Source organism: Plectropomus leopardus, chromosome 21 (assembly GCF_026936395.1).
Source record: "Plectropomus leopardus strain MGB_pleo_1.0 chromosome 21, ASM2693639v1, whole genome shotgun sequence".
In the NCBI taxonomy this organism is placed as follows: Eukaryota; Metazoa; Chordata; class Actinopteri; order Perciformes; family Serranidae; genus Plectropomus; species Plectropomus leopardus.
Genome location: NC_142196.1, coordinates 12,733,864 through 12,749,708, shown reverse-complemented (window position 1 = coordinate 12,749,708; position 15,845 = coordinate 12,733,864). Strand labels below are relative to the sequence as shown.

At 36.3% G+C, this 15,845-nt stretch overlaps 1 protein-coding gene across 2 annotated transcripts in view; it reads left to right on the top strand.

Moving 5' to 3' along the window:
• Positions 1-15,845, top strand: part of spag6 (sperm associated antigen 6) — a 42,616-nt gene that overhangs the window by 5,350 nt on the left and 21,421 nt on the right. The gene's annotated exons all lie outside the window — the stretch shown is intronic.

Here is a 15,845-nt window from a genome sequence, read left to right as displayed (position 1 = left end):
CTATGCTATGACTTTTTTACAAGTGAGTTTTTTTTTAAACAAATACTTTATGAAATTTTAATGGCATTCTATTCTACAACATTTTAAAAAAAACAACTTTTTTTAATGCTGTGGCATACTGCACTGTGACACAGTTTTTGTGACCGATAATATTGTAGGAATTTTTTTATGCAATGCATACCCAAAAAAAGACACCATATGTCAGAAAAACTCAAAAAAAATCATAGTATTGAGTGTAAAAAAATCATAAACAAATCATGACAAAGTGTGTCATAAAAAAGGGTAAAAGTATAATATTCCCTTAAAATTGAATTACAGACATAATGTTGTATGCCTTAAAATGTGCAAGAAAAAGGTACACCATGGAAGGCCCTAAAATGTCACATTGTTGAAAAAAATCCTTTAAAAAGTAAAAGTATGGTATGCCATACAAAATATCTGAACATTTTGGTATAACTTGCCCTAAAATTTTAATTAGTATGAAAAGTCATTGTATAGTAGGCCCAATACCCTAAAAAATTCATTGAAAAGTCATCGTATACTATGGTCCAAAAAACCATAAAAAGTTATACTATAGTATGTGGTACAAACTAGCATGAAAAAGTTATTGTACAGTATGTGGTCCAAAATAGCATCAAAAAGTTAGAATATAGTATGTGGTCCAAAATAGCATTAAAAAGTCATACTATAGTATATGGTCAAAAAAGCATTAAAAAGTCATAGTATAGTATGCACAAAAATACTATACAATGGCATTTTGAATACTTTTTGGACCAAAAATTCTATAGCATGGTGAAAAATGTCAAAATATGACGTCCAAAAACAACAGCTTGAATCCACATGAAATAGCATGTTGAGGGGGTGCCCGGTGGCTCAGTTGAACATGAGCCCAATGTATTTAAGCTATATCCTTGTCGCAGCAGCCGCAGGTTTCAGTCCGACCTCTGCCGTTTGCTGCATGTCATCCCCACCCATCCACCCCTTTCACTCAATAATGAGGCTATAATTAAACATAAAGCCAATGAAAGCACAAAAAGTATAAAAAAAATTAGTATGGCGAGGCGAACAATAGGATGGAATTTGGCAAAACCGACCAAAAACACCATTATGATGCATGTTGGAAAAATGACCAAGAAGGCAAGGCTATAGTATGGCAAAAAAATGTCAAAATATGACATGTCCCAAAAACAGCTTAATACACGTAAAAACAGCATAAAATAGTGTGCCAAGACAGGCCATAGCATAGAATGTTGAAAAAATGGCCAAAACACAATAAAAATGCATGTTGAAAAAAATGACCCAAAAGGCAAGGCAAAAGGTATGGCAAAAATGTCAAAATATGGCACGTCTCAAAAACAGCTGAAAACACCTCAAAACAGAATAAAATAGTGTGCCATGACATGCAATAGCATAAAATGTTGTAAAAATGGCCAAAAACAGCATCAAAATGTATGTTGAAAAAATGACCGAAATGGCAAGGCTATAGTATGGCAAAAATGTCAAAATATGGCACGTCTCAAAAACAGCTGAAAACACCTTAAAACAGTATAAAATAGCGTGCCAAGACACGCCATAGCATAAAATGTTGCAAATATGGCCAAAAACAGCATAAAACTGCATGTTGAAAAAATGACCGAAAAGGCAAGGCTATAGTATGGCAATGTCAAAATATGGCACGTCTCAAAAACAGCTGAAAACACCTCAAAACAGCATAAAATAGCGTGGCAAGACATGCCATAGCATAAAATGTTGCAGAAATGGCCAAAAACAGCATAAAACTGCATGTTGAAAAAATGACCGTAAAGGCAAGGCTATAGTATGGCAGAAATGTCAAAATATGGCACGTCTCAAAAACAGCTGAAAACACCTTAAAACAGTGTAAAATAGCGTGCAAAGACACGCCATAGCATAAAATGTTGCAAATATGGCCAAAAACAGCATCAAAATGCATGTTGAAAAAATGACCAAAAAGGCAAGGCTATAGTATGGCAAAAATGTCAAAATATGGCACGTCTCAAAAACAGCTGAAAACACCTTAAAACAGTGTAAAATAGCGTGCAAAGACACGCCATAGCATAAAATGTTGAAAAAATGGCCAAAAACAGCATCAAAATGCATGTTGAAAAAATGACCGAAAAGGCAAGGCTATAGTATGGCAAAAATGTCAAAATATGGCACGTCTCAAAAACAGCTGAAAACACCTTAAAACAGTATGAAATAGCGTGCAAAGACACGCCATAGCATAAAATGTTGCAGAAATGGCCAAAAACAGCATCAAAATACATGTTGAAAAAATGACCAAAAAGGCAAGGCTATAGTATGGCAAAAATGTCAAAATATGGCACGTCTCAAAAACAGCTGAAAACACCTTAAAACAGTGTAAAATAGCTTGCAAAGACACGCCATAGCATAAAATGTTGCAGAAATGGCCAAAAACAGCATCAAAATGCATGTTGAAAAAATGACCAAAAAGGCAAGGCTATAGTATGGCAAAAATGTCAAAATATGGCACGTCTCAAAAACAGCTGAAAACACCTTAAAACAGTACGAAATAGCATGGCAAGACACGCCATAGCATAAAATGTTGCAGAAATAGCCAAAAACAGCATCAAAATGCATGTTGAAAAAATGACCGAAAAGGCAAGGCTATAGTATGGCAAAATGTCAAAATATGGCACGCCTCAAAAACAGCTGAAAACACCTTAAAACAGTGTAAAATAGCGTGCAAAGACACGCCATAGCATAAAATGTTGCAGAAATGGCCAAAAACAGCATCAAAATGCATGTTGAAAAAATGACCGAAAAGGCAAGGCTATAGTATGGCAAAAATGTCAAAATATGGCACGTCTCAAAAACAGCTGAAAACACCTTAAAACAGTACAAAATAGCATGGCAAGACACGCCATAGCATAAAATGTTGCAGAAATAGCCAAAAACAGCATCAAAATGCATGTTGAAAAAATGACCGAAAAGGCAAGGCTATAGTATGGCAAAAATGTCAAAATATGGCACGTCTCAAAAACAGCTGAAAACACCTTAAAACAGTATAAAATAGCGTGGCAAGACACGCCATAGCATAAAATGTTGCAAATATGGCCAAAAACAGCATCAAAATGCATGTTGAAAAAATGACCGAAAAGGCAAGGCTATAGTATGGCAAAAATGTCAAAATATGGCATCGCCTCAAAACAGCTGAAAACACCTTAAAACAGTACAAAATAGCATGGCAAGACACGCCATAGCATAAAATGTTGCAGAAATAGCCAAAAACAGCATCAAAATGCATGTTGAAAAATGACCGAAAAGGCAAGGCTATAGTATGGCAAAATGTCAAAATATGGCACGACTCAAAAACAGCTGAAAACACCTTAAAACAGTATAAAATAGCGTGGCAAAACACGCCATAGCATAAAATGTTGCAAATATGGCCAAAAACAGCATCAAAATGCATGTTGAAAAAATGACCAAAAAGGCAAGGCTATAGTATGGCAAAAATGTCAAAATATGGCACGTCTCAAAAACAGCTGAAAACACCTTAAAACAGTGTAAAATAGCGTGCAAAGACACGCCATAGCATAAAATGTTGCAAATATGGCCAAAAACAGCATCAAAATGCATGTTGAAAAAATGACCGAAAAGGCAAGGCTATAGTATGGCAAAAATGTCAAAATATGGCACGTCTCAAAAACAGCTGAAAACACCTTAAAACAGTGTAAAATAGCGTGCAAAGACACGCCATAGCATAAAATGTTGCAAATATGGCCAAAAACAGCATCAAAATGCATGTTGAAAAAATGACCAAAAAGGCAAGGCTATAGTATGGCAAAAATGTCAAAATATGGCACGTCTCAAAAACAGCTGAAAACACCTTAAAACAGTGTAAAATAGCGTGCAAAGACACGCCATAGCATAAAATGTTGCAGAAATGGCCAAAAACAGCATCAAAATGCATGTTGAAAAAATGACCAAAAAGGCAAGTCTATAGTATGGCAAAAATGTCAAAATATGGCACGTCTCAAAAACAGCTGAAAACACCTTAAAACAGTATGAAATAGCGTGCAAAGACACGCCATAGCATAAAATGTTGCAGAAATGGCCAAAAACAGCATCAAAATACATGTTGAAAAAATGACCGAAAAGGCAAGGCTATAGTATGGCAAAAATGTCAAAATATGGCACGTCTCAAAAACAGCTGAAAACACCTTAAAACAGTGTAAAATAGCTTGCAAAGACACGCCATAGCATAAAATGTTGCAGAAATGGCCAAAAACAGCATCAAAATGCATGTTGAAAAATGACCAAAAAGGCAAGGCTATAGTAAGGCAAAAATGTCAAAATATGGCACGTCTCAAAAACAGCTGAAAACACCTTAAAACAGTGTAAAATAGCGTGCAAAGACACGCCATAACATAAAATGTTGCAAATATGGCCAAAAACAGCATCAAAATGCATGTTGAAAAAATGACCAAAAAGGCAAGGCTATAGTATGGCAAAAATGTCAAAATATGGCACGTCTCAAAAACAGCTGAAAACACCTTAAAACAGTGTAAAATAGCGTGCAAAGACACGCCATAGCATAAAATGTTGCAGAAATGGCCAAAAACAGCATCAAAATGCATGTTGAAAAAATGACCGAAAAGGCAAGGCTATAGTATGGCAAAAATGTCAAAATATGGCATGTGTCAAAAACAGCTGAAAACACCTTAAAACAGTATGAAATAGCGTGCAAAGACACGCCATAGCATAAAATGTTGCAGAAATGGCCAAAAACAGCATCAAAATGCATGTTGAAAAAATGACCAAAAAGGCAAGGCTATAGTATGGCAAAAATGTCAAAATATGGCACGTCTCAAAAACAGCTGAAAACACCTTAAAACAGTGTAAAATAGCAGCAAAGACACGCCATAGCATAAAATGTTGCAGAAATGGCCAAAAACAGCATCAAAATGCATGTTGAAAAATGACCAAAAAGGCAAGGCTATAGTATGGCAAAATGTCAAAATATGGCACGCCTCAAAAACAGCTGAAAACACCTTAAAACAGTACAAAATAGCATGGCAAGACACGCCATAGCATAAAATGTTGCAGAAATAGCCAAAAACAGCATCAAAATGCATGTTGAAAAAATGACCGAAAAGGCAAGGCTATAGTATGGCAAAAATGTCAAAATATGGCACGTCTCAAAAACAGCTGAAAACACCTTAAAACAGTGTAAAATAGCGTGCAAAGACACGCCATAGCATAAAATGTTGCAGAAATGGCCAAAAACAGCATCAAAATACATGTTGAAAAAATGACCGAAAAGGCAAGGCTATAGTATGGCAAAAATGTCAAAATATGGCACGTCTCAAAAACAGCTGAAAACACCTTAAAACAGTATGAAATAGCATGGCAAGACACGCCATAGCATAAAATGTTGCAGAAATAGCCAAAAACAGCATCAAAATGCATGTTGAAAAAATGACCGAAAAGGCAAGGCTATAGTATGGCAAAAATGTCAAAACATGGTACGTCTCAAAAACAGCTGAAAACACCTTAAAACAGTATGAAATAGCGTGCAAAGACACGCCATAGCATAAAATGTTGCAGAAATGGCCAAAAACAGCATCAAAATGCATGTTGAAAAAATGACCGAAAAGGCAAGGCTATAGTATGGCAAAATGTCAAAATATGGCACGCCTCAAAACAGCTGAAAACACCTTAAAACAGTGTAAAATAGCTTGCAAAGACACGCCATAGCATAAAATGTTGCAGAAATGGCCAAAAACAGCATCAAAATGCATGTTGAAAAAATGACCGAAAAGGCAAGGCTATAGTATGGCAAAAATGTCAAAATATGGCACGTCTCAAAAACAGCTGAAAACACCTTAAAACAGCATAAAATAGCATGCAAAAACACGCAATAGCATAAAAGGTGGCAAATATGGCCAAAACAAGCTTAAAATGCATGTTGAAAAAATGACCAAAAAGGCAAGGCTATAGTATGGCAAAATGTCAAAATATGGCAAGTCTCAAAAACAGCTGAAAACACCTTAAAACAGTGTAAAATAGCTTGCAAAGACACGCCATAGCATAAAATATTGCAGAAATGGCCAAAAACAGCATCAAAATGCATGTTGAAAAAATGACCGAAAAGGCAAGGCTATAGTATGGCAAAAATGTCAAAATATGGTACGTCTCAAAAACAGCTGAAAACACCTTAAAACAGTATGAAATAGCGCAAAGACACGCCATAGCATAAAATGTTGCAGAAATGGCCAAAAACAGCATCAAAATGCATGTTGAAAAAATGACCAAAAGGCAAGGCTATAGTATGGCAAAATGTCAAAATATGGCACGCCTCAAAAACAGCTGAAAACACCTTAAAACAGTGTAAAATAGCTTGCAAAGACACGCCATAGCATAAAATGTTGCAGAAATGGCCAAAACAGCATCAAAATGCATGTTGAAAAAATGACCGAAAAGGCAAGGCTATAGTATGGCAAAAATGTCAAAATATGGCACGTCTCAAAAACAGCTGAAAACACCTTAAAACAGTGTAAAATAGCGTGCAAAGACACGCCATAGCATAAAATGTTGCAGATATGGCCAAAAACAGCATAAAACTGCATGTTGAAAAAATGACCCAAAAGGCAAGGCTATAGTATGGCAAAAATGTCAAAATATGGCACGTCTCAAAAACAGCTGAAAACACCTTAAAACAGTACAAAATAGCATGGCAAGACACGCCATAGCATAAAATGTTGCAGAAATAGCCAAAAACAGCATCAAAATGCATGTTGAAAAAATGACCGAAAAGGCAAGGCTATAGTATGGCAAAATGTCAAAATATGGCACGTCTCAAAAACAGCTGAAAACACCTTAAAACAGTGTAAAATAGCGTGCAAAGACACGCCATAGCATAAAATGTTGCAGAAATGGCCAAAACAGCATCAAAATGCATGTTGAAAAAATGACCGAAAAGGCAAGGCTATAGTATGGCAAAATGTCAAAATATGGCACGCCTCAAAACAGCTGAAAACACCTTAAAACAGTATGAAATAGCATGGCAAGACACGCCATAGCATAAAATGTTGCAGAAATAGCCAAAAACAGCATCAAAATGCATGTTGAAAAAATGACCGAAAAGGCAAGGCTATAGTATGGCAAAAATGTCAAAATATGGTACGTCTCAAAAACAGCTGAAAACACCTTAAAACAGTATGAAATAGCGTGCAAAGACACGCCATAGCATAAAATGTTGCAGAAATGGCCAAAAACAGCATCAAAATGCATGTTGAAAAAATGACCGAAAAGGCAAGGCTATAGTATGGCAAAAATGTCAAAATATGGCACGTCTCAAAAACAGCTGAAAACACCTTAAAACAGTGTAAAATAGTATGCAAAGACACGCCATAGCATAAAATGTTGCAGAAATGGCCAAAAACAGCATCAAAATGCATGTTGAAAAAATGACCGAAAAGGCAAGGCTATAGTATGGCAAAAATGTCAAAATATGGCACGTCTCAAAAACAGCTGAAAACACCTTAAAACAGTGTAAAATAGCGTGCAAAGACACGCCATAGCATAAAATGTTGCAATATGGCCAAAAACAGCATCAAAATGCATGTTGAAAAATGACCAAAAGGCAAGGCTATAGTATGGCAAAAATGTCAAAATATGGCAAGTCTCAAAAACAGTTGAAAACACCTTAAAACAGTGTAAAATAGCTTGCAAAGACACGCCATAGCATAAAATATTGCAGAAATGGCCAAAAACAGCATCAAAATGCATGTTGAAAAAATGACCAAAAAGGCAAGGCTATAGTATGGCAAAAATGTCAAAATATGGTACGTCTCAAAAACAGCTGAAAACACCTTAAAACAGTATGAAATAGCGTGCAAAGACACGCCATAGCATAAAATGTTGCAGAAATGGCCAAAACAGCATCAAAATGCATGTTGAAAAAATGACCGAAAAGGCAAGGCTATAGTATGGCAAAAATGTCAAAATATGGCACGTCTCAAAAACAGCTGAAAACACCTTAAAACAGTATGAAATAGCATGGCAAGACACGCCATAGCATAAAATGTTGCAGAAATAGCCAAAAACAGCATCAAAATGCATGTTGAAAAAATGACCGAAAAGGCAAGGCTATAGTATGGCAAAAATGTCAAAATATGGCACGCCTCAAAAACAGCTGAAAACACCTTAAAACAGTATGAAATAGCGTGCAAAGACACGCCATAGCATAAAATGTTGCAGAAATGGCCAAAAACAGCATCAAAATGCATGTTGAAAAATGACCAAAAGGCAAGGCTATAGTATGGCAAAAATGTCAAAATATGGCACGCCTCAAAAACAGCTGAAAACACCTTAAAACAGTGTAAAATAGCTTGCAAAGACACGCCATAGCATAAAATGTTGCAGAAATGGCCAAAAACAGCATCAAAATGCATGTTGAAAAAATGACCGAAAAGGCAAGGCTATAGTATGGCAAAATGTCAAAATATGGCACGCCTCAAAAACAGCTGAAAACACCTTAAAACAGTGTAAAATAGCGTGCAAAGACACGCCATAGCATAAAATGTTGCAAATATGGCCAAAAACAGCATCAAAATGCATGTTGAAAAAATGACCAAAAAGGCAAGGCTATAGTATGGCAAAAATGTCAAAATATGGCACGTCTCAAAAACAGCTGAAAACACCTTAAAACAGTATGAAATAGCATGGCAAGACACGCCATAGCATAAAATGTTGCAGAAATAGCCAAAAACAGCATCAAAATGCATGTTGAAAAAATGACCGAAAAGGCAAGGCTATAGTATGGCAAAATGTCAAAATATGGCACGTCTCAAAAACAGCTGAAAACACCTTAAAACAGTGTAAAATAGCTTGCAAAGACACGCCATAGCATAAAATGTTGCAAATATGGCCAAAAACAGCATCAAAATGCATGTTGAAAAAAATGACCGAAAAGGCAAGGCTATAGTAGGGCAAAATGTCAAAATATGGCATCGTCTCAAAACAGCTGAAAACACCTTAAAACAGTGTATGAAATAGCGTGCAAAGACACGCCATAGCATAAAATGTTGCAGAAATGGCCAAAAACAGCATCAAAATGCATGTTGAAAAAATGACCGAAAAGGCAAGGCTATAGTATGGCAAAATGTCAAAATATGGCACTTCTAAAAACCAGCTGAAAACACCTTAAAACAGTACAAAATAGCATGGCAAGACACGCCATAGCATAAAATGTTGCAGAAATAGCCAAAAACAGCATCAAAATGCATGTTGAAAAAATGACCGAAAAGGCAAGGCTATAGTATGGCAAAAATGTCAAAATATGGCACGTCTCAAAAACAGCTGAAAACACCTTAAAACAGTGTAAAATAGCGTGCAAAGACACGCCATAGCATAAAATGTTGCAGAAATGGCCAAAAACAGCATCAAAATGCATGTTGAAAAAATGACCGAAAAGGCAAGGCTATAGTATGGCAAAAATGTCAAAATATGGCACGTCTCAAAAACAGCTGAAAACACCTTAAAACAGTATGAAATAGCATGGCAAGACACGCCATAGCATAAAATGTTGCAGAAATAGCCAAAAACAGCATCAAAATGCATGTTGAAAAATGACCGAAAAGGCAAGGCTATAGTATGGCAAAATGTCAAAATATGGTATGCCTCAAAAACAGCTGAAAACACCTTAAAACAGTATGAAATAGCGTGCAAAGACACGCCATAGCATAAAATGTTGCAGAAATGGCCAAAAAACAGCATCAAAATGCATGTTGAAAAATGACCGAAAAGGCAAGGCTATAGTATGGCAAAAATGTCAAAATATGGCACGTCTCAAAAACAGCTGAAAACACCTTAAAACAGTGTAAAATAGCTTGCAAAGACACGCCATAGCATAAAATGTTGCAGAAATGGCCAAAAACAGCATCAAAATGCATGTTGAAAAATGACCAAAAGGCAAGGCTATAGTATGGCAAAATGTCAAAATATGGCACGCCTCAAAAACAGCTGAAAACACCTTAAAACAGTGTAAAATAGCGTGCAAAGACACGCCATAGCATAAAATGTTGCAATATGGCCAAAAACAGCATCAAAATGCATGTTGAAAAAATGACCAAAAAGGCAAGGCTATAGTATGGCAAAAATGTCAAAATATGGCAAGTCTCAAAAACAGCTGAAAACACCTTAAAACAGTGTAAAATAGCTTGCAAAGACACGCCATAGCATAAAATATTGCAGAAATGGCCAAAAACAGCATCAAAATGCATGTTGAAAAAATGACCGAAAAGGCAAGGCTATAGTATGGCAAAAATGTCAAAATATGGTATCGCCTCAAAAACAGCTGAAAACACCTTAAAACAGTATGAAATAGCGTGCAAAGACACGCCATAGCATAAAATGTTGCAGAAATGGCCAAAACAGCATCAAAATGCATGTTGAAAAATGACCGAAAAGGCAAGGCTATAGTATGGCAAAAATGTCAAAATATGGCACGCCTCAAAAACAGCTGAAAACACCTTAAAACAGTATAAAATAGCGTGGCAAGACACGTCATAGCATAAAATGTTGCAGAAATAGCCAAAAACAGCATCAAAATGCATGTTGAAAAAATGACCGAAAAGGCAAGGCTATAGTATGGCAAAAATGTCAAAACATGGTACGTCTCAAAAACAGCTGAAAACACCTTAAAACAGTATGAAATAGCGTGCAAAGACACGCCATAGCATAAAATGTTGCAGAAATGGCCAAAAACAGCATCAAAATGCATGTTGAAAAAATGACCGAAAAGGCAAGGCTATAGTATGGCAAAAATGTCAAAATATGGCACGTCTCAAAAACAGCTGAAAACACCTTAAAACAGTGTAAAATAGCTTGCAAAGACACGCCATAGCATAAAATGTTGCAAATATGGCCAAAAACAGCATCAAAATGCATGTTGAAAAAAATGACCGAAAAGGCAAGGCTATAGTATGGCAAAAATGTCAAAATATGGCACGTCTCAAAAACAGCTGAAAACACCTTAAAACAGTGTAAAATAGCGTGCAAAGACACACCATAGCATAAAATGTTGCAAATATGGCCAAAAACAGCATCAAAATGCATGTTGAAAAATGACCAAAAGGCAAGGCTATAGTATGGCAAAAATGTCAAAATATGGCACATCTCAAAAACAGTTGAAAACACCTTAAAACAGTACAAAATAGCATGCCAAGACACGCCATAGCATAAAATGTTGCAGAAATAGCCAAAAACAGCATCAAAATGCATGTTGAAAAAATGACCGAAAAGGCAAGGCTATAGTATGGCAAAAATGTCAAAATATGGCACATCTCAAAAACAGTTGAAAACACCTTAAAATAGTATAAAATAGCGTGGCAAGACACGACATAGCATAAAATGTTGCAGAAATGGCCAAAAACAGCATCAAAATGCATGTTGAAAAAATGACCAAAAAGGCAAGGCTATAGTATGGCAAAAATGTCAAAATATGGCACGTCTCAAAAACAGCTGAAAACACCTTAAAACAGTGTAAAATAGCGTGCAAAGACACACCATAGCATAAAATGTTGCAAATATGGCCAAAAACAGCATCAAAATGCATGTTGAAAAAATGACCAAAAGGCAAGGCTATAGTATGGCAAAATGTCAAAATATGGTACGTCTCAAAAACAGCTGAAAACACCTTAAAACAGTATGAAATAGCGTGCAAATACCCGCCATAGCATAAAATGTTGCAGAAATGGCCAAAAACAGCATCAAAATACATGTTGAAAAAATGACCGAAAAGGCAAGGCTATAGTATGGCAAAAATGTCAAAATATGGCATCGCCTCAAAAACAGCTGAAAACACCTTAAAACAGTGTAAAATAGCTTGCAAAGACACGCCATAGCATAAAATGTTGCAGAAATGGCCAAAAACAGCATCAAAATGCATGTTGAAAAAATGACCGAAAGGCAAGGCTATAGTATGGCAAAATGTGAAAATAGGGGACGTCTCAAAAACAGCTGAAAACACCTTAAAACAGTATAAAATAGCGTGCAAAGACACGCCATAGCATAAAATGTTGCAGAAATGGCCAAAAACAGCATCAAAATGCATGTTGAAAAAATGACCAAAAAGGCAAGGCTATAGTATGGCAAAAATGTCAAAATATGGCAAGTCTCAAAAACAGCTGAAAACACCTTAAAACAGTGTAAAATAGCTTGCAAAGACACGCCATAGCATAAAATATTGCAGAAATGGCCAAAAACAGCATCAAAATGCATGTTGAAAAAATGACCAAAAAGGCAAGGCTATAGTATGGCAAAAATGTCAAAATATGGCACGTCTCAAAAACAGCTGAAAACACCTTAAAACAGCTTAAAATAGCGCGCCAAAACACGCCATAGCATAAAATGTTGCAGAAATGGCCAAAAACAGCATAAAACTGCATGTTGAAAAAATGACCGAAAAGGCAAGGCTATAGTATGGCAAAAATGTCAAAATGTGGCACGTCTCAAAAACAGCTGAAAACACCTTAAAACAGTATGAAATAGCATGCAAAGACAAGACATAGCATAAAATGTTGCAGAAATGGCCAAAAACAGCATCAAAATGCATGTTGAAAAAATGACCGAAAAGGCAAGGCTATAGTATGGCAAAAATGTCAAAATATGGCACGTCTCAAAAACAGCTGAAAACACCTTAAAACAGTATGAAATAGCGTGCAAAGACACGCCATAGCATAAAATGTTGCAGAAATGGCCAAAAACAGCATCAAAATGCATGTTGAAAAAATGACCGAAAAGGCAAGGCTATAGTATGGCAAAATGTCAAAATATGGCACGTCTCAAAAACAGCTGAAAACACCTTAAAACAGTGTAAAATAGCTTGCAAAGACACGCCATAGCATAAAATGTTGCAGAAATGGCCAAAAACAGCATCAAAATGCATGTTGAAAAAATGACCAAAAAGGCAAGGCTATAGTATGGCAAAATGTCAAAATATGGCACGCCTCAAAACAGCTGAAAACACCTTAAAACAGTGTAAAATAGCGTGCAAAGACACGCCATAGCATAAAATGTTGCAGAAATGGCCAAAACAGCATCAAAATGCATGTTGAAAAATGACCAAAAGGCAAGGCTATAGTATGGCAAAAATGTCAAAATATGGCACGTCTCAAAAACAGCTGAAAACACCTTAAAACAGTGTAAAATAGCTTGCAAAGACACGCCATAGCATAAAATGTTGCAGAAATGGCCAAAAACAGCATCAAAATGCATGTTGAAAAAATGACCGAAAAGGCAAGGCTATAGTATGGCAAAAATGTCAAAATATGGCACGTCTCAAAACAGCTGAAAACACCTTAAAACAGTATGAAATAGCGTGCAAAGACACGCCATAGCATAAAATGTTGCAGAAATGGCCAAAAACAGCATCAAAATGCATGTTGAAAAATGACCGAAAAGGCAAGGCTATAGTACGGCAAAAATGTCAAAATATGGCAAGTCTCAAAAACAGCTGAAAACACCTTAAAACAGTGTAAAATAGCTTGCAAAGACACGCCATAGCATAAAATGTTGCAGAAATGGCCAAAAACAGCATCAAAATGCATGTTGAAAAAATGACCAAAAGGCAAGGCTATAGTATGGCAAAATGTCAAAATATGGCACGTCTCAAAAACAGCTGAAAACACCTTAAAACAGTGTAAAATAGCGTGCAAAGACACGCCATAGCATAAAATGTTGCAGAAATGGCTAAAAACAGCATCAAAATGCATGTTGAAAAATGACCAAAAAGGCAAGGCTATAGTATGGCAAAAATGTCAAAATATGGCAAGTCTCAAAAACAGCTGAAAACACCTTAAAACAGTGTAAAATAGCTTGCAAAGACACGCCATAGCATAAAATATTGCAGAAATGGCCAAAACAGCATCAAAATGCATGTTGAAAAATGACCAAAAGGCAAGGCTATAGTATGGCAAAAATGTCAAAATATGGCACGTCTCAAAAACAGCTGAAAACACCTTAAAACAGTGTAAAATAGCTTGCAAAGACACGCCATAGCATAAAATGTTGCAGAAATGGCCAAAAACAGCATCAAAATGCATGTTGAAAAATGACCAAAAGGCAAGGCTATAGTATGGCAAAATGTCAAAATATGGCACGCCTCAAAAACAGCTGAAAACACCTTAAAACAGTGTAAAATAGCTTGCAAAGACACGCCATAGCATAAAATGTTGCAGAAATGGCCAAAAACAGCATCAAAATGCATGTTGAAAAAATGACCGAAAAGGCAAGGCTATAGTATGGCAAAAATGTCAAAATATGGCACGCCTCAAAAACAGCTGAAAACACCTTAAAACAGTGTAAAATAGCTTGCAAAGACACGCCATAGCATAAAATGTTGCAGAAATGGCCAAAAACAGCATCAAAATGCATGTTGAGAAAATGACCGAAAAGGCAAGTCTATAGTATGGCAAAAATGTCAAAATATGGCACGTCTCAAAAACAGCTGAAAACACCTTAAAACAGTATGTAAAATAGCGTGCAAAGACACGCCATAGCATAAAATGTTGCAGAAATGGCCAAAAACAGCATCAAAATGCATGTTGAAAAAATGACCGAAAAGGCAAGGCTATAGTATGGCAAAATGTCAAAATATGGCACGCCTCAAAACAGCTGAAAACACCTTAAAACAGTGTAAAATAGCTTGCAAAGACACGCCATAGCATAAAATGTTGCAGAAATGGCCAAAACAGCATCAAAATGCATGTTGAAAAAATGACCGAAAAGGCAAGGCTATAGTATGGCAAAAATGTCAAAATATGGCACGTCTCAAAAACAGCTGAAAACACCTTAAAACAGTGTAAAATAGCTTGCAAAGACACGCCATAGCATAAAATGTTGCAGAAATGGCCAAAAACAGCATCAAAATGCATGTTGAAAAATGACCGAAAAGGCAAGGCTATAGTATGGCAAAATGTCAAAATATGGCACGTCTCAAAAACAGCTGAAAACACCTTAAACCAGTGTAAAACAGCGTGCAAAGACACGCCATAGCATAAAATGTTGCAGAAATGGCCAAAAACAGCATCAAAATGCATGTTGAAAAAATGACCGAAAAGGCAAGGCTATAGTATGGCAAAAATGTCAAAATATGGCACGCCTCAAAAACAGCTGAAAACACCTTAAAACAGTATGAAATAGCGTGCAAAGACACGCCATAGCATAAAATGTTGCAGAAATGGCCAAAAACAGCATCAAAATGCATGTTGAAAAAATGACCGAAAAGGCAAGGCTATAGTATGGCAAAAATGTCAAAATATGGCACGTCTCAAAAACAGCTGAAAACACCTTAAAACAGTGTAAAATAGCGTGCAAAGACACGCCATAGCATAAAATGTTGCAGAAATGGCCAAAAACAGCATCAAAATGCATGTTGAAAAATGACCGAAAAGGCAAGGCTATAGTATGGCAAAATGTCAAAATATGGCACGTCTCAAAAACAGCTGAAAACACCTTAAAACAGTGTAAAATAGCGTGCAAAGACACGCCATAGCATAAAATGTTGCAGAAATGGCCAAAAACAGCATCAAAATGCATGTTGAAAAATGACCGAAAAGGCAAGGCTATAGTATGGCAAAATGTCAAAATATGGCACGTCTCAAAAACAGCTGAAAACACCTTAAAACAGTATGAAATAGCGTGCAAAGACACGCCATAGCATAAAATGTTGCAGAAATGGCCAAAAAAAGCATCAAAATGCATGTTGAAAAATGACCGAAAAGGCAAGGCTATAGTATGGCAAAATGTCAAAATATGGCACGCCTCAAAAACAGCTGATAACACCTTAAAACAGTATG